The 18,053-nt window shown below is 42.9% G+C and overlaps 1 protein-coding gene across 1 annotated transcript in view; it reads left to right on the forward strand.

The window, feature by feature from the left end:
• The first annotated feature begins 12,841 nt into the window (after positions 1-12,841).
• INO80D (INO80 complex subunit D) overlaps positions 12,842-18,053 on the forward strand; it is a 63,049-nt gene continuing 57,837 nt past the window's right edge. Inside the window, exon 1 of the mRNA XM_028112220.2 lies at positions 12,842-12,943. The gene's annotated coding sequence lies outside the window, so the exon portion shown is untranslated. The remainder of the gene's footprint in view (positions 12,944-18,053) is intronic.

The raw sequence follows: 18,053 nt of genomic DNA on the forward strand, positions 1-18,053 counted from the left end.
TAAATAATTCTTTCCTCCTTCCTCCACAGACAGAAACATAATGCTTACCATTTCGAGCTCAAGACTGGCTTAACGGCCTCTGAGGTTAATGTTAACATCATTCTGGACAGAGTAACAGGAAGCATCTGGGTATCTTACCACAAACTGAGATGATCCATTCTTTCGCCATATGAAGTATAAATTCTGTTGGTATTAAATTACTTAATTGCTTCTGCTTTATACATTAATATCTTAAAACATTCAGATATGTAGAACATCATAAAACCTCTGGGAAAACGAAAATGATTTATGACTATGTAAATATTTACTTTGTTCTTCCCAGTTGGTCAATATTTATTCTTTTTTCCCCATTTACTTATTTTTATTTTTATTTTATTTATTTATTTATTTTTTTAAAGATTTTATTTATTTATTTGAGAGAGAGAGAATGAGAGATAGAGAGCACGAGAGGGAGGAGGGTCAGAGGGAGAAGCAGACTCCCTGCCGAGCAGGAAGCCCGACGTGGGACTCGATCCCGGGACTCCAGGATCATGACCTGAGCTGAAGGCAGTCGCCCAACCGACTGAGCCACCCAGGCGCCCCTCCATTTATTTATTTTTAAAGTTTTTATTTTAATTCCAGTTAGTTAACATACAGTGTAATATTAGTCTCAGGTGTGCAATGTAGTGATCCGTCACTTCCGTACGACACCCAGTGCTCATCACAAGTGCCCTCCCTAATACCCATCACCTGTTTCACCCATTCCCCTCATCACCCTCCCCATGAAAGCTATTCTTGCGAATCTTTTGTTTTTATGTTCTAGAACCATCTATGGCTACAGCAAAACTCAGGGAATAATGTCAATTAACAGCTGCCAAGTTACCTAGAGGAGCAGATGGTATAATTGATTATGTCCTACAAAATGGGGGAAAGGAATACTTAAAGGTATTTCCTCAAATATGCCACAGAGTTTCCACACAAAAGGCTGTAACAAAAACCATATTTTTCTCCTCTTGTATGTTTGTTTTTACTTCAGGTGATTCTCTTATATTGTATTTTTTACTTTTTAACCTGTAGAGTTTTCTTTTTTAAGAGAGAAAATATTTATTTGAGAGAGCGAGAGAGAGTGAGGGAGAGAGGGCAAGCATGAGTGGGGAGCGGGGTGCAGAGGGAGAGGGAGAAGAAGACTCCCTGCTGAGCAAGGAGCCCAACATGGGGCTCGATCCCAGGACTCTGGGATCACGACCTGAGCCTAAAGCAGATGCTTAACCAACTGTGCCATGCAGGTGCCCCCGTAGTCATTTAAAAATAGAGTGTGCATACACTTTAAGTGATTTTAGCAATAAAGAATGTACAACAGAAATAAGCTAAGAGAAAAAAGTAGCATACTTAGCACCACTCCCAGATTTTTTAGCTAGACTATAATATGGACAATTGGAATATAATCCTCAAGAGACTGGCATAGTTAGAATTGTACAGATATTATTTTATTAATCACCTTGGACTCTTAGTGAGATTGACAGAAAGTCCACATTTGCTTCCTCAGAACCCTTCTCATTTAACCCATAGAATAGCCATATCTTTTTTTTTTAAAGATTTTATTTATTTATTTGAGAGAGAGTGAAAGAGAGAGATCACAGAGAGGGAGAAGCAGACTCGCCGCAGAGTGGAGAGCCCCATGTGGGGCTTGATCCCAGGACCCCGAGATCATGACCTGAGCTGGAGGCAGACGGTTAACCCACTGAGCCACCCAAGTGCCCCAAATAGCTGTATCTTAATTATACAATTGTCTCAAAGACATTGAACTGGTTAAGAATTCAAAATCTCAAATATTCATTAAAATAATAAATATGGTGCATTTATTATGGCAGGCACTGTTCTAGATGCTTAGTGAACAAAATAGGTTTTAAAAAAAGAAAAGGAGGGGCGCCTGGTTGGCTCAGTTGGTAAACCATCTGACTCTTGATATCAAGGTCATGAGTTTAAGCCCCATGTTGGGTGTGGAATCTAGTTCAAAAAAAAATTAAAATTAAAAATATTTTTTTGAAATTTTTTAAAAAGGAAAAAATCCTAGCTTTCACGGAATATATATATATATATATATTATTTAAGTAGGCTCCATGCCCAGTGTGGAGCCCAGTATAGGGCTTGAGCCACCCAGGCGCTACAGAACTTACATTTTTTAAAGTGGGATCTGTATAAAATAAAACATCTCTAAAACAATAATTCTTGGGCGCCTGGGTGGCTCAGTTGGTTAAGCAACTGCCTTCAGCTCAGGTCATGATCCTGGAGTCCCGGAATCGAGTCCCGCATCGGGCTCCCTGCTCTGCGGGGAGTCTGCTTCTCCCTCTGACCCTCTTCCCTCTCGTGCTCTCTATCTCTCATTCTCTCTCTCTCTCAAATAAATAATAAAATAAAATCTTTAAAAAAAAATAAAAAAAAATAAAACAATAATTCTTTTCTCTCTTGCCAGATGGAAGCCACTTGAGGGCAGGGGTTACTGTTTCCCCAATATCCTAACTGCAATGCCTGGCACACTGTAAGTGATTCATAGGTATTCCTTGAATAATTAAATAGCGGAAGACCCTTTTTGCTTAAGTACAAATAATGGTTTTTTTATTGCCTGTTTTATCTGTTCGAACTTTTCAGCTTGGTTTTCAAAGTTCTCTTAATTGGGCCCTACCCTACTTCTTTATTTTCCACTATTTTTCAGCATACACCTTGTCATACTACAGAGAAGACATACTCCTGCTTTACCTCATGCCACTTCCTTTGCCCCAGATAAGTAAAAACCTTCTCCATATAGAGTCAACAAACACTGATCTAGGATCTTCTATGTGCCAGGACTGTGCTAGAGGTTTCCATGTATCTTCTTGACTCTACACGAGCACTTCTCACAGGTTCTTGGAAGGAGCTAAAGAGGCTCTGAGTTCCGAGAGCAGCCCAGGGTCACTCAGCAATCCAGGTGGGCCTGGACAACAACCCAAAGCAGCTTAACTCCTTGCTCTGCCCCTTCAGTTCCCTACTATGAGCCCTTGCTTGTCCTCCAGGGTTTCCCTGACCTTACTTACAGCTAGACTGTAAGCTCCCTGTGCTCAACTGGGTACTATATTTTACTTCCCCACAGAGCCTGAGTGCCATGCCCAGCAAGCACTCAATAAATACTTCTTTATTTTTTTTTAAAGATTTTATTTATTTATTTGAAAGAGCGAGAATGAGTGAGTGAGTGAGTGACAGAGAGAGAGAGAGAGAGAGAGAAAGCGCACATGAGAGGGGGGGAGGGTCAGAGGGAGAAGCAGACTCCCTGCTGAGCAGGGAGCCCGATGCGGGACTCGAGCCCGGGACTCCAGGATCATGACCTGAGCCGAAGGCAGTTGCTTAACCAACTGAGCCACCCAGGCGCCCTCAATAAATACTTCTAATTGAAGGAAGGCAACCAATTTGGGCTGAGGCTCCTATTTTCAACTGTTACGAGTTAATCTTTGCAATAAATTCCATCTTTTTTTTCTTTTAAAGATTTTATTTCTAAGTAATCTGTACATCCAAGGTAGAACTTGAACTCCCAACCCTGAGATCATGAGTCACATGCTCTACTGACCGAGCCGGCCAGGTGCCCCACAAATTCCATCTTCTGAATTAAGTTTTATACTGTCAGAACTTGCTGTTGTGAAAAAATACTTTTAGTCTTAAAACACCTCACCTGAGATTTTAGTATCTTTGACATACTGGTAAACAATTTAATGTTCAGCTGATCTACTTCCTTCATTGCCTTTAATCACAACCCTGTTCAGTCTATTTTCCAAGCACAGGAGTCCTAGCGTTTCCAGGTTTTCTTTCATTCTTTGACCACACAATGGCCTCTTCACATCTTTGAGGTATGACAAGGTAAACTTGCGTTTTCATGAGATAACCTATCCAGCATCATGTGTTCTCATGAGCCAACAGATTTGCCCTCAACACGTTTAGCTTGGCCAGCAGTTGAGAAAAAAGTAAGAAACTTAGTATTTTTAAGCCCAGCGGTCTCAAGTTCCTCTCGGGCTCCACCTCTCCCTACTGCCTTCAACCAGGCCAGTTCAGACCTTTATCCTATGCCTCAACTGTAAAGCCAAAGAGAGGACAGGGCCTGTCTGGTTTACTCCTTTACCACCGCAGGACCCTACAAATTTCAGCCTGATAATATGTAGTAGGAGCTCTTCAACTTCTTGTCCCGATCCACCATAAAGATACATACATGTGTTTGTAAACGAAGAGAACTGTTTCATGAAATAAACTTTGACCACAATGACTCTGGTTATTTTCTCTTTTATAGTGTTCTATTCTTTTTCGTAGGTCATTAGCTGCTGAGTTGATGTCTTTTTTTTTTAAAGATTTTATTCATTTATTCATGAGAGACAGAGAGAGAGAGAGAGAGAGAGAGGCAGAGGCAGAAGGGAGAAGCAGGCTCCCCGCGGAGCTGGGAGCCCAATGTGGGACTCGATCCCAGGACCCTGGGATCATGACCTGAGCCGAAGGCAGACACTTAACCGACTGAACCACCCAGGTGTCCCTGCTGAGTTGATGTCTTAAGTTCCCTGTTTCAAACACAAAATGCCACAGAACTGAGGTCAGTTCTCTGGGCAGGGTATCACCTAGTACCCTGTACAAGAAGACCCCTGTGATCATTAGAGCCAAGTGCTAGGGAAATGCCTAGCTAGCAGTCTGGCACATAGCAGAGTGAATACATTGAATACACGCTCGTGGTTTTGTGTTGGCTGAGGCTGTTCTTACAGTGAAAATATATAGTTTGATCACATGTTTTAAAATTAATTTTCATTTAATCAGAAGTACTAATAACTTCAATCAGAGAAATCTCACACAAATCTTCCAAGGAAATTGTAAATAGGTAAATAGGGTTTTAATTAATATGGTATTTGTTCAATACTTTGGAAATCGATTCTAGAGCAAGGCCCCTCTTCAGTTTTCTAATTAAAGTCCGACTTTGATTCCAGTCACTTTCTATGAATTCAAAGAAAAGAAATAGAAATGTTCAGTTATGGAGTGGCTGTTAAGTTTCAGATAGTATACCATATATGGTCCTATAAATCATCTTATTCAAGCAGTGGTCTTAAGAATGAGGGCATTGAGGCTTGAAGAGTCTAGGGAACTTGCCCATTTGTATAGCTAGTAAATATTAGCTATAGGATTCACACATGGTTTTCTAAACCCCACTTTAACCTAACACTGTATTTGCATTTTAAAACAATTAACTAATACCTGTCTGATAAAACAGTTGGAAATGTTATACATGTCAAACATTTCTTTTGTGGGATGGCTCTTTTTGAAGATATTTCATAATCTGGGGCATCTGGGTGGTGCAGTTGATTGGGCTTCCGACTCTTGGTTTCAGCTCAGGTTGTGATCTCATGGGTTGTGAGACTGAGCCCTGCATTGGACTCCAGGCTCAGCGTGGAGTCGGCCGAAGAGTCTCTCTCCCGCTCCCTGTCCCTGCCCGCCAAGGGCTCTCTCTCAAATAAAATAAATAAATCTTAAAAAAAAAATCATAATCATTCTTATGCTTCCTTGTCAGAAAAATCTTTCTTCAATACCTCATACTGAAACTTAAATGCATTTCTCATTCTTTAGAATGGCTAATGAAAGAGGGCTTAACTGGTCACAATATTCTCCTGCTGTGCATTCTGTGTGTACTCTTCCTGTACCCCATTTTATGTTTAACACCTTAATTGAGTCTGAAGGACACCAAAATCTCAGCTAAACTTAATATTCTTTATTGCAGACTGTCAACTATCTGGATATTCAAAACTACCTGAAGGGGCGCCCATCTGGCTCAGTCGGTAAAGCATGCAACTCTTGATCTTGGGGTTGTAAATTCAAGCTCCATGATGGGTGTAGAGATTCCTTAAAAATAAAATCTTAAAAAAAAAAAAAACTATCTGGAAAAAATTAATGGACTGTTTCTGTTTTAATGTAGATATTTGGTATGCCATAATCTTAATCTCCTTTCATCTTTTTCTGTGTTGAGGTCAATTTGTGACTAGTGCTGCTAAGCCCACTGTCTTGGTAGTGTTTCAAAACAAAACAAAAACAAAACAGTCCTCCCTGACCTTGAGCCATACTGCCTGTAAGGTGTTTATTGGCAAGCAACCAAAAAGGGCAGCTTTACATAGCACTTACTATGTGCTGGAGACCCTGACTTGGGCCTTTCCTGCACTATGCCACTTAATCCTTACAACAATACAGTAAGCTAGGTACTATTATTACTCTCATTTTGACAAATGAGGAAACAGAGGTTAAAGAGCTTGCCAGGATCACACTACCAAGGAAAGTAGTAAAGCCAAGTTCCTAAACCAGATGGCCTTGACTGGAGATCAAGCTCCTAATCACTTCACGTTCTTTTGCACAAGAGGAACACATGCGGAAACAAACAAACAAACAAAACCCCCCAAAAACCTAGAAAACAACTCAGGGCATTAAAGTAAGAATAAGGTCACCGTAGACTCAGGCTGGCACCGCAAAGCTTCAGGGACAAGATTTTGAGCAAGGCATCAAAGCAGAGTGGGAATGAGGGCATCAAGACAAAAAAATGGTAGGGCGCCTGGGTGGCTCAGTTGTTAAGCGTCTGCCTTCGGCTCAGGTCATGATCCCAGGGTCCTGGGATCGAGCCCTACATCGGGCTCCCTGCTCGGCGGGAAGCCTGCTTCTCCCTCTCCCACTCTCCCTGCTTATGTTCCTTCTCTCGCTGTGTCCCTCTCTGTCAAATAAATAAATAAAATCTTAAAAAAAAAAAAAAGACAAAAATGGCCATGACTTGCTGTGTGGGGCGAAAAACAGCATCAGCCTAATAGAAGAATGAAGTTGGATCATTTTTAGTAGAATCTTATTGACTTCTATCCCCTCATTTCTTTCTCTTTCTGGTTTTCCTTAATAAAACAAAATGCAAATACCTACTTGTAAGCTCACATAAGCACCCAGACATGTGTAAAACAGAAACACCAATGCATAGAGTTAAGGTAAAAAGTATAATTTTTGGTTACTGAGGTCTTCCCTCCTGGTGTACAACTGGCCTTGCCCTTTTATAATTTGATAATCTTCCTCACCTGAATTTGAATCAAACTATTTGAATTTTTTTTTAAGATTTTATTTATTTGACGGAGACAGTGACAAAGGGAACACAAGCAGGGGGAGTGGGAGAGGGAGAAGCAGGCTTCCCACTCTGAGCAGGGAGTCTGATGCGGGGCTCATGACTGAGCCACCCAGGCACCCCTATTTGATTTACGTTAATGGTAACTCCTTACTGGGGCGCCTTGGGTGGCGCAGTCGAAGTGACTGACTCTTGGTTTCTGCTCAGGTTGTGATCTCATGGGTGGTGAGATGGAGCCCTGCGTGGGGCCCTGCACTCAGCAGGGAGTCTGCTTCAGATTCTCTCCCCTGCTGTCCCCCCCCCAACTTGCTCTCGCTCTAAAATAAATAAATGTTTTTAAGACAACAGTAACTCCTTACTTTAACTGAATGAATTTCCTCCTTTTTCCCACACTCACTACTGAATTCTGGCTGCCTATAACAAATATATGGCAAAGACGTTACAGTACAAGAAGTCCAAGCTTATTAATGAACATGTTCTGGAACATCACTGTTGATTAGCTGTTTGGAACCTGGAATTTATTTTCCCATGGAAATAGTGGTTAAGTTCCCAGTGGGTCTACAAAAAGCTCGTTGCACCAGGAATGTAGCAGAAATGAACACTGTGATCTTTGTGTTGGCCTTTGCCTGTTATTCTGAGGGCTCTATGGATTTCTCTTCCTACTACAATGTTTTAGCTAAACCACCACTTTTGGGACAGTTTTTCATTACAAATTATAGAAAAGGCTGACAATCACTTATAATTCTACTTAAATCCAATCATTAATACTGCTTTTGGGTGTTTCTTTTTATTAATCATTACTTAAACTACAACTTCGGTTAGACAGTTGTTTTCCTTACTGTAGGTTTGTAGCCCACAGAACATCCAGAAGGCCGACAGCCGAAGCTAGGTTACATTCTTCTGCCGAAAGCATGATAAGGCAGTTAAATGGCACTAGGGACACGTCTCATCCCTGCTGCTGCCAGTGACCAACGGGTTCCTGGAGGATATCTTTTGGCCCTTATGGGGATTTAAAAAAAAAGAAAAGAAAAGAAGAAGACTTTCTTGGTTTCTGGCATGGCATCAGGTAGGAATTCCCAGGTCTCAGTGTCCCTGGGTTAGGTATTAGAATGCGTAGACGCCCTGATCATGTGTGTTTTGACTACAGCTGAATCTATATTACAGAAATTTCATACTCAAATAATCTAAAACCATGACCTGGATGTCTGCCAAATACGCTTGTCTCAGAAACATTTTCTTGCAGGGCATGGTAACCACGATAAAAACCGAATCCTTGTTTTAGATAGAAACATTACCAACAAATGTTTCCAAAATAGAAATGCATAAAGTGAAAAAAAATTGTGTCTATGGCCATCATAATAGTGTGGTTTTTAAAACTTTCAGGCTCTGTACACACAGCCTACTTCTACCTTTTCACCTCCTTGGGAGTTTTTACACTGGCTAGGGACTCCTAATATGACTTTAGAGTCTGTCTTTGGAAATGTATAATTAGGGAAGGTTTATACCCATACCTTTATCCCCCCTAGAAAACCCCATGTATAATCTGTATAACCATGTCTGCCGTCAGTGTCTTTTTTAAACACTCAATTCTGTCAGCAAACATTTGCCAACAAAGGCATGGGTTTATTGCTTAAAGACATCAAATATATTAAACACACATAAATCTTTCATTTTAAATCCACACAATCAATGAGTGAGACCTTTTAATGATATAGGTGGTATTTTCTTAATAACGTCACGTTAAGTGTTCATAATGAGATAGTTAATTTTTACAAAGTTAAAATAACACCAAAATACAGATCGATTAAAGATTCTAATATAGCAAAAATATTAAATCAAACACTTCCTATTTCAACTAAAGGCCAAACTGCTTGTGAAATTAAGGCACAGTAACAGAATAAGACACCACTGCTTCCCAAGTATCATTTTGGTAAAACTCTGGCATTCATGGCTGCAGGTCACTGTCATCCATTAACTAGATCTTTATAAAATAGCGTAACTTTTCAACCATAGGTAGCATTTCTAATTATGCTAGTACTTTACAACATACACTGTTCATTTTTTTCTCTCTCAATCACAGTGCTATTTCATTGACAACTTTCATTCCTCAAAATAACAGATAGACTTAGTTACTAGATCTCACAAAGGTGAAATAGGCCACTCACTGGTTGTCACCAATGAAGAGGGCTCCAATTGCTGGCCACTCAAAATTTGGTTTTGGCAGAGCATATGGCAGGGATCTAGCATTTCCAGATACAGAACATAGATAGAGCTGTGGTGGGCACCTCAGAAATTCTAGAGCACAAGGAGAATTTGAAATCTTTTTAGAAAGTTTTAAGGCCAAGAAGGTCTACACCCCTTGAAAGCATAGACAGTTATCCTAACTGTATTTAAATAAAGGAGAAAGAGAAGGAAGAGAGAAAGGAAGGAAAAAAAACCCTGTTTGGAGCTTTTGGGGGTATTACATGACAGCACATATATAGTGTCCAGCAAGGTTACCAAAATGCAGTAGAGGCTCAATATTAGCCAAATTTGAGTTTTGGGAATTTTGGGGGGCAAAAAGAGGGTTATTTAAGATTAATTATGTCAGTTTGTTGTTTTTTAAAAAAAAAGATTTTAGGGGCACCCGGGTGGCTCAGTCGTTAAGCGTCTGCCTTCGGCCCGGGTCATGATCCCAGGGTCCTGGGATTGAGCCCCGCATTGGGCTCCCGCTCAGCAGGAAACCTGCTTTTCCCTCTCCCACTCCCTCTGCTTGCGTTCCCTCTCTCACTGTGTCTCTTTCTGTCAAATAAATAAAATCTTTAAAAAAAAAAAAAAGGGAAGTCTGAAGCGGGCTGGATCCCAGGACCTTGAGATCATGACCTGAGCCAAAGGCAGACACTTAACTGACTGAGCCACCCAGGCGCCCCAATTATGTCAGTAGTTTTGTTACCACCTGCAGCTTCTAGGAATTATGGAGACACAGCACCTAATATGAGTTCAATTATCAACCTAAATAGTGACCAATCAAATTCACCAATATTGCAAACGTAGTGAGAGTTCTTTCTTGGTTAGGCTGTAATTCCCCGTCTGGGTTATTTAGCTCAGCTGGTGGTTAAACATCTTGGATTATAGCCACGTACAAGTAAGTCAAGCTTTATAAAGAGAAAGACATTGAAATACTAAGACTATGCATCATATCCCATATCCCTAGCATGCAAATAAGTTTGCAGGACACAAGAGGGATTGCATAAAAGGGTGCAGTCAGCTTAAAGTGAACACATCTTAATTTCTTGAAAAATGCAAAGCATACCTATAAGGTCATATCATATATAAGAACAAGTTCAAAACACGTTTTTCAAGTCCACTTGGGTTCCATGTTAAGGGAAGTAATTTCCTTGTTATGACCAATGTGTTTGATCTCCCAAAGTTTTTTAAAAACTTGTAAATAGAACACAATTTCACAGTTGAGGTTTCCAAGATGATCAGAATCAGTTAATTTTACTTTAATTACTTTATTTTTTTTTAAGATTTTATTTATTTGAGAGTTAGAGGGCAAGTGAGAGAATATAAGCAGGGGGGAGCAGCAGAGGGAGAGGGTACTGTATTCAAATTTAGATAATAAAGATGGGGGTCAACATGAAAATATTAAGTATCTGATATATGCATTATCGGAACTCACGTTAACAGTATGGGAATTTCTAAATTTGGAAGCTCAAAGAAAGAGACATTTTTAAGTGGAGTCCTCAGTTATTTCTAAGTGCTCTGCAATACATTTTAAATTAAAGAAATTAAATATTGGGACACCTGGGTGGCTCAGTTGGTTAAGCGACTGCCTTCGGCTCAGGTCATGATCCTGGAGTCCCAGGATCGAGTCCCGCATTGGGCTCTCTGCTCAGCAGGGAGTCTGCTTCTCCCTCTGCCCCTCCCCCCTCTCATCTCGCTCTCTCAAATAAATAAATAAAATCTTAAAAAAAAAGAAATTAAATATTCTGCTGATTCAAGGCACTAATATTACAAATCCATTCCCACTAGGTTGGCCAACATATGCCAGAAAAATAACTTTTTAGTTCAAGATTCAATTCATCATTCCCTGTAGAACATACAAAAAGATCCCCTGGTCATTTTCTGGTATTCTCCTCTTCGCAAAAATAGAAAAACATCTCTGTAATTTACTCTCCTCCAATAAGCGTTCTGTGGGAATTGCTGCAAGGGGGGTGGCACGCTTCTCTCACCTCTGTGCTTCCTCAGCTTTGTGTAACTTTGATCCCACTCATCTAGTAAGCTTTGCTCATTAAAAAAAGTAGACCCGTGACATCCACTGCAACATATTAAAAGTAATTTACAGAGGCGGGCAGCACATTGGAAGTTATGAACTAACAACACAGCAACTCTAACAAAAACACACATTTTTCCATTCTGTGACACAGAAAGTGGGCAGCAACACGTGAAAGGCACCAAAGAGCTAAAGCATCTAATTAGAAAAGCCAGTTATCTGGGTATAATAAGCAAAGTTTCTTAATAAGCAGTTTTAAAGAAAATCTAAAGCTGTCTTTCAAATCTCTTTCCAGTTTTACAGTAACCTTTCTTCCTGGGGAGACCCTAACAGATTTCCAGGAATCTGGTCAGTTATACCTAAGTTGTATTTAACCTCCCAGGGATCTCTGCCTTTATTTGCACTGTGAAAAATAAACAGCTGTATCATGCCTTTCTGGACAGTCAATAGGTTTTATTTACATTGCTTTGAGAAAAAGAGACAAAAGACATCCCTTTACAATTGTCTTTCAGCAATCTCACTTTTGAGGGCAATATATAATCCCCATTTTTACATAGAGGGCACCCTGTAAATACACCTGTAAAAACATATAAATAGACAAATGGACATAAAGTGGCTATGAAGTCTCTTGAAGTACAAATTTATAAACTGACCACCAGACACAGAACTTGGACCTGCAATGGTGAAAAACCATGATTAAACTGAAGGAAAAAAAAAGAAAAAAGAAAAGAAAATACCACTGCCCCCGACATGGGAAAAAAAAAATTAAATAGAAAATAGAAAACAATAATCACCGGAAAACCTGTGTCTTGTAAAGATTTCTTTCCATCAGAAGATGCAGAAACATTTTTCCCCGTGGAGCAACTGAAAACGTTTCTCAAGCGCCCCCAGTTTCTTCCCTGCTTTTTTCCCCCAGGCGCCGGTGTAGACGGCCGGTGTGGACTTTTTTCCAGAGATGAGAAGTAGAAGTGTGTACTTTATCGGGAGCGGGTGCACTTTTCCCCCCGGCCCCCCTTTCCTCTGCCTCCAAGATGGTAGGAAAGTTGTCGTTTCGGAGGGCAGAGGAGCGGCTCTCTGGTGTTATGTCCTCGCAGTGCCTGTAGTGGTGCTATAGGAGGCTGCTGCCTCTTCTTGTGCAGCCCCGGCAGCCCTGCCTTCTTGGCTGGAGAGTATATTCAGGGATTTCCCCTTAATAATCACCGACCCTGGGAGCACTTTTTAGTTTCCAAAATAAAAATATGATCCTCACCCCTCTTGCTTGACAGGGAAAGGCTCTCGCCGGAGCCCAGGGGGGAGCAGTAACAGCGGCAGCCGAGCTTCCGAGTCCATTGCCAGCGCCTCTCACTCTGATCTGTCAGCCCGGCCGAGGGAAAAGGGGGGAAGGAGGAAAAAAAAAAAAAAAAAAAAAAAGCAGCTGAAAGGTAAGCAGAGGCGGCCCCAGGCCCGGCCCACATCCCCGGGCTCCCGTAGGGCGGCGGGCAGGGCCGCGCAGGCAGGGCGGGCGGCGAGCGCGCTTACGTGAGGCCGGGGATTCGCCGGCCCGCGTCAGGCCCCGGGCAGAGAATGAAAGGGTGAGAGGGGCCGGCGCCGGGGTGGCGGGGGCTGGGGGCCGCGGGGCCTGGGGGCGCCCACGGGCGGCGGCGGCGTGCGGGCGGGCAGGCGGGCGGGCAGGCGGGGGTCCAGCCGGGGCTCGAGCCGGGCGAGCGGCGCGGCCTGCGCGGGCCGGGGTGGGGGTGTGGGCCGGGGCGGGGGGTGGGGGGGAGCCGGCTAGGCCTCGGGCCGGCGGGCCCCGCGGTGGCCGCGCCCTGCCCCGGCACCCCGGGCCTCCCCGCGCCCCTCCGCCTACCCCGGGGCCTCCGGGCGGGACGGCGGCGCTGCGGGGCCGAATCGTGCGCCGGCCGGGAGGCCCCCCCGCGGGGCGGCAGGCCCGGGTTGCCGGGACAGGGGCGTCAGGGCCTAGGAGTGGGGAATGGGCACCCGCCCGCCCCTTCCCCCTGGTCTCTCGCAGACGCCCCCCACCTCCCTCGATTCCGGTAATCGTTGAATTTATTTATCCCCCTCTGCGCTCCGGGCGGCCAGGCCGGGGCGGGGCGGGCGGCCTGGCGGGCGTGGGGTGGGGTGGAGGGGCGGTGAGGAGTCAGGTGCAGCCGCGGCCCGGAAAGTTTCCTTTTAGGCCCGAATTGGGGGTTGCCCTCCTTTCGGGGAGCCCTGGTCCTAGCGCCCGCGACCCCCGAGGGCGTGGGGGAGAGCACTCGGCTATTTTGCAACTCTTTGCCAGTTCCTGTCCATTGAAGGTACTCCGCCCCTGTACCCCTCGCCCGCGCCCCACCCCACTCCCCGGCGAGCCCTTCCTGGGCTGCAAACTCCAGCCGGTTCCCCCCGGAGCCCCCACAGGCTGGGAGAGGGCCTTCTCTGCCCGTTTGGAAAAGTTTTCCAGGGATTTTTCTTAGCTTATTAGTTAGTGACTGGGCTCTTGCTGTGAGAAAGGAGGAGGTAAATTCAGGTGGTATTTCTACCGGGTAGACTTTCCTAATCGCCTTTTTAGCCCTTACTCCAGAAACCGGGGGTGTTCATTTCAGATTAAGCACTCCCCTCCTTTCCTCCCGGACTCCTTTGGGTCTCAAGCCCCCCTTTTCTGGACGGTCCCCGCAGAGGGAAAGACGTAGGGAGACTGTCATTAGAGGGGGCTGGATTTCTGGAGCAGCCCCCAGACGTAGGAGTTTCCTGCCCTATTTGGTCAGTGTCTGGTAAATCAGACACATGAACAGAACCCAAGGGGGAGACCCTACTTGTCAGAACGCTTGGAAGCATTAAAAATTAGTAGGAGGAGGGAGTGGAGGTAGGCAGGGCAGCTCCTGAAACAAGGTATGCAGTTTAAGGACGAGTAGTTTATTTATTTCCGACGGTAACTATTTGGATTTATGTGATATTCTTACGTTCGACCCTGGAGATAGAAAAATGGGGATTTTAAGGAAACTTGTTATTGCCACAACTCGGAAGGGTCGGTGGAAGAGCCCTCAGGGAACTGAACATAGCTGACACAGTGTGGTTTTGGTAATTTTTTTTTTCTATGTTTAAACGGATTTAATTTTAGCTTTATTTTGGTGCCATGAGCTTTGAAAGTTGCAAAAGAAAAAAAAAAGTCAGAAACTTAAATTTCCAAATCTAGATTTCCTGGTTTTCAGGGATGGGATGTTTCCTGTGGTTACACTTAACCTCCTTCTGGTTGTTCTTTGGTATGGAAGTGGAAATGTTAATGTCCCCTGCCCCCCACGACCAGCCCCTGGTGTGGGCAAGGTTGGAGGTTATTTTTCCTCTTTCGATTGTTCCTCCCCCTCCCCTTCTTTTTTTAGTGGACCTCGGGCATTATGTGCTGTGTATGTGCGCGTGTCCTGCCTGGTATCAGGCTGTAGTTCACTGGCAGAGGTGTTCCACATTCTGACCACACACCCCTCCCCAGAGCACTGTTACCTAGTGAAAGGCTACCACTTGCAGAGCAGTAGATAACCCATGACTTACTTGGTCTGACTTCTGTCAGGCGTGGAAGTGAGACTCCTTCTGTGATTCTTACTAAGTGTGGCTTCTTTTCCTTTTGTCTGCCTAAAATAAAACTCCTTCTGTTTCTCCACAATGATAGATACCCAGCCAGCTAGCATTTTACTTAAGGAAAGCTTGATATTTGAGGTTGTATGGATTTCATACAAAAATGCAAATTGCATTTAATGGTTGTTTAACTTTATTGATGAATTGAAATTGCGTATTGACTCAGATATTTTCATAGACTTGTGTAGCCAGAATTGTTACTTCTATTATAGCTTGCCCTTATTTTTAGAGCATGTTGGATGGAAGAAATCATTCAGTGAGTCTCTTTTCCTAGAACATATTAGGATTTAAAAAGATCTCTTTGCCCCGTAATTTGATATCTTTAAGGTATATTGTCGACTTTACATATTTCTAAGCTTTCAAAAGCCTTATATGTACAAATCCTTAAAGTTTTCTACTTTTCCCCTTCTTGTCCCAAACCTACATAAATTTCCTAATCTAATCACCTCGTGGGCTACTTTATTATTCCCGAGGGAATGGAGGCTTTGATATTTTTCAAAGTTATATTTTATTTGAAACTAATAAGACTTTCAGGGCAAATAATTGAATTAACTTTAAATTGCGAAGGTAATGTATTTTTCACTATTAAATATTTACTTTCAAAAGTAGATGTTTATTTTAATTTGTTAAGTCTGCAGTAATCACATTTCCTCTGAAACATTATATAAGGAAATTTGTATACTCCCACCCCAGCTATTTTCCTCAGCAAATCATTTTAGAGAAACAAAATACTATTTTAGAGAAATGAAATTTTAGTTTATATGGATTTTAAAATTTCAAAGTCAGAGCACTGAAAATTAAACATGACATTTCAAAAATGCTGATCCATTCATTCTTACCTGAGATATTCCCCAAGGGTTCACAGCTCTCACTATCCAGGTTTGGAACAGTAGTTATGAATAATGAGAGGTCATTTATATCTGAATACAGTTAGCAATATTGTCAGACACGTAACACCCCATTTCTCCCCCCACACACCTGGTGACTTGTAAACAATAGATGAATAGGTGATACTGGGTTGGAGGCAGCCAATTGTGCCCAAAGCAGATACTCTGCTGCTTATACAATGGAGTCACATTTAAGTCCTTGTATCTTATGCTAATGCCATCCTGCTTTGCAAAACAAACAGCAGTGGAGTCTCCTTCCCACTCCCTTCAGGTATGGGTCTGTCCCAGAGTCCTCACAGTCCTGGCTGATTTTAGAGATAATGCTTCTGGCTCTTTTTGAGACACTTGCAGAGATAACTATTGACTAAAGCTTAAAGTTAAAAACCGTAGGCCTCTATCTTTTCCCACCTTCACTTACTATGCCAGGCTTCTTAGTTCTGATTCTTTCCCAGAATGTGGTTTGTTTTTGAACAGCTTCTCGGTTAAATTTTACTTGTCGCGTGGTATCCTGCAGTCAGACACATTTGGACTGGGCTTTGGGTTCCGATCCCAGCTCTTCCACGGGGTGGGTTCCTTAATCATTGGTTTCTTTATCTGTAAAATGGAAATACAACATTTTGTGATGTAAGGATTAGATGAGATAGCCCCTGTGCTTGGCTCTTAGTCGGTCCCCATCTATTCCCCTAACCCACCTTAACCTTTTTTTTATTAAAACCATTTAAATACCACCTCTCTTATTGGCTTGTTTGCTTTTTTTCTGACTAAAAGTTATACGTGCTCGTTTTCATCCCACTCAGACCTATTTTTCACACTCAGGAGGTAACTAACCGCTGTTAACATTTTTTGTTGTGTTTTCTCTCCTTGTGTGATTGCGTGTACATGGAACTTAATCTTAGGATCTTCCATTTAACAGCGTTGTGTAGTTTTGTGTTGGCTAAGCACTTGCGCTCTGACGTCAAACTGGCCTCGAATCTCATGTGACTGGGACGCATTGTGTAATTTCATTAAGTCTCAGTTTCTTCATCTGTGGAAAGGGTGATAATAATACCTTTTCCATAGGGTTGCCGTGGCCATTAAATGAGGAATCGCATATAGTTTCTAGAATGGTGCCTGGTGCATGACTTTTATATAATATTTTCCTCTAAAGATTTTTACTATTCTGGATGTGAGATTTTTTTCAATGTGAATAAGTTCTTGGCTCTGCAGATATTACTAGTACTAGTAAGTATTTGAGTACAGATAGAATAGTATAATTACCTTCATGGGGCAAATAACTGTTTTTGTGCCAGTAAAAAGTTGGCAGTGTGTTCTAGAAGTCTCAGCAGCTCGATGGTGGTCTAGCTGTTGAATTCTGTGAGTTGGCAGATGTAAAGGATTGGTAAGTGCACCAGCGGGCGAAGAAAGTGGGTTTACTTCTAGTTGCTCCTTTGAGGCTCTTGCAGTTCTCGGCCTGCTTGGGTGGGTGCTGCAGAGCTTTGAGGAAGGCCTAGTCTGATTTTGGTGGGCTTACCTTGGGAGGGTGGGATGTTTACCTGAGGCATGATGGGAGTTGCCAGAACCAGTGTCGTTTCATTCACTTTACCGGATTAGCTTCCTCTTGGTCACTGTGGCCTCGTTATACAAAGAAACATTCTCTGCCCTTGAGGAGTTTTTAGTCTAGTGGGGGGAAAAAAAAAAGGCTGACATTCACCACATTGAATGATAAGAGAGAGATTAGCCTGGAGGAAGAAAACCTATTTATTCTGGCCTTGGGGTAAGCCTTAAAGAGAAGAAGGACTTTCCAGGATTTCTAGACTTTAAGGGTTTCTGCCCTAAGCGAATGGGAGGAGTTAGAAAGGCATTCCAAGAGGTGGGACCTGCTTCTATGAATAAATGCCTGAGGACAAAAGAGTATTCTGTGTTGCAAATTGTAGGAGTAGTAGGAATAGGAATAAATAGTGGGAGGGGGAGCGGTCTTCCTGGCCCGGTCCTAAGGAGTTTACGTGGTGGGCTTGGGAGTTTGGATTCCTTTTCCGTTCCTACGCAGACCCTGAAGGCCTTTGGCCAAGTAAATTATTTACGTTTTAGAGGATCCGAGTTGTACAGAGTGGAGTGAAGGAGGGCAAGACTGGAACAGGCCAGTGAGGCAGCTGCAAAGAAGAGATGGAAGGTTGGAACTGAGGCCTTGGCATTGACAGTGGAGATGGAGAGA

The sequence above is a fragment of the Eumetopias jubatus genome, unplaced genomic scaffold (assembly GCF_037043125.1).
Source record: "Eumetopias jubatus isolate StellerSeaLion01/CBP00866 unplaced genomic scaffold, mEumJub1_p1.0 scaffold_3, whole genome shotgun sequence".
Taxonomy (NCBI): Eukaryota; Metazoa; Chordata; class Mammalia; order Carnivora; family Otariidae; genus Eumetopias; species Eumetopias jubatus.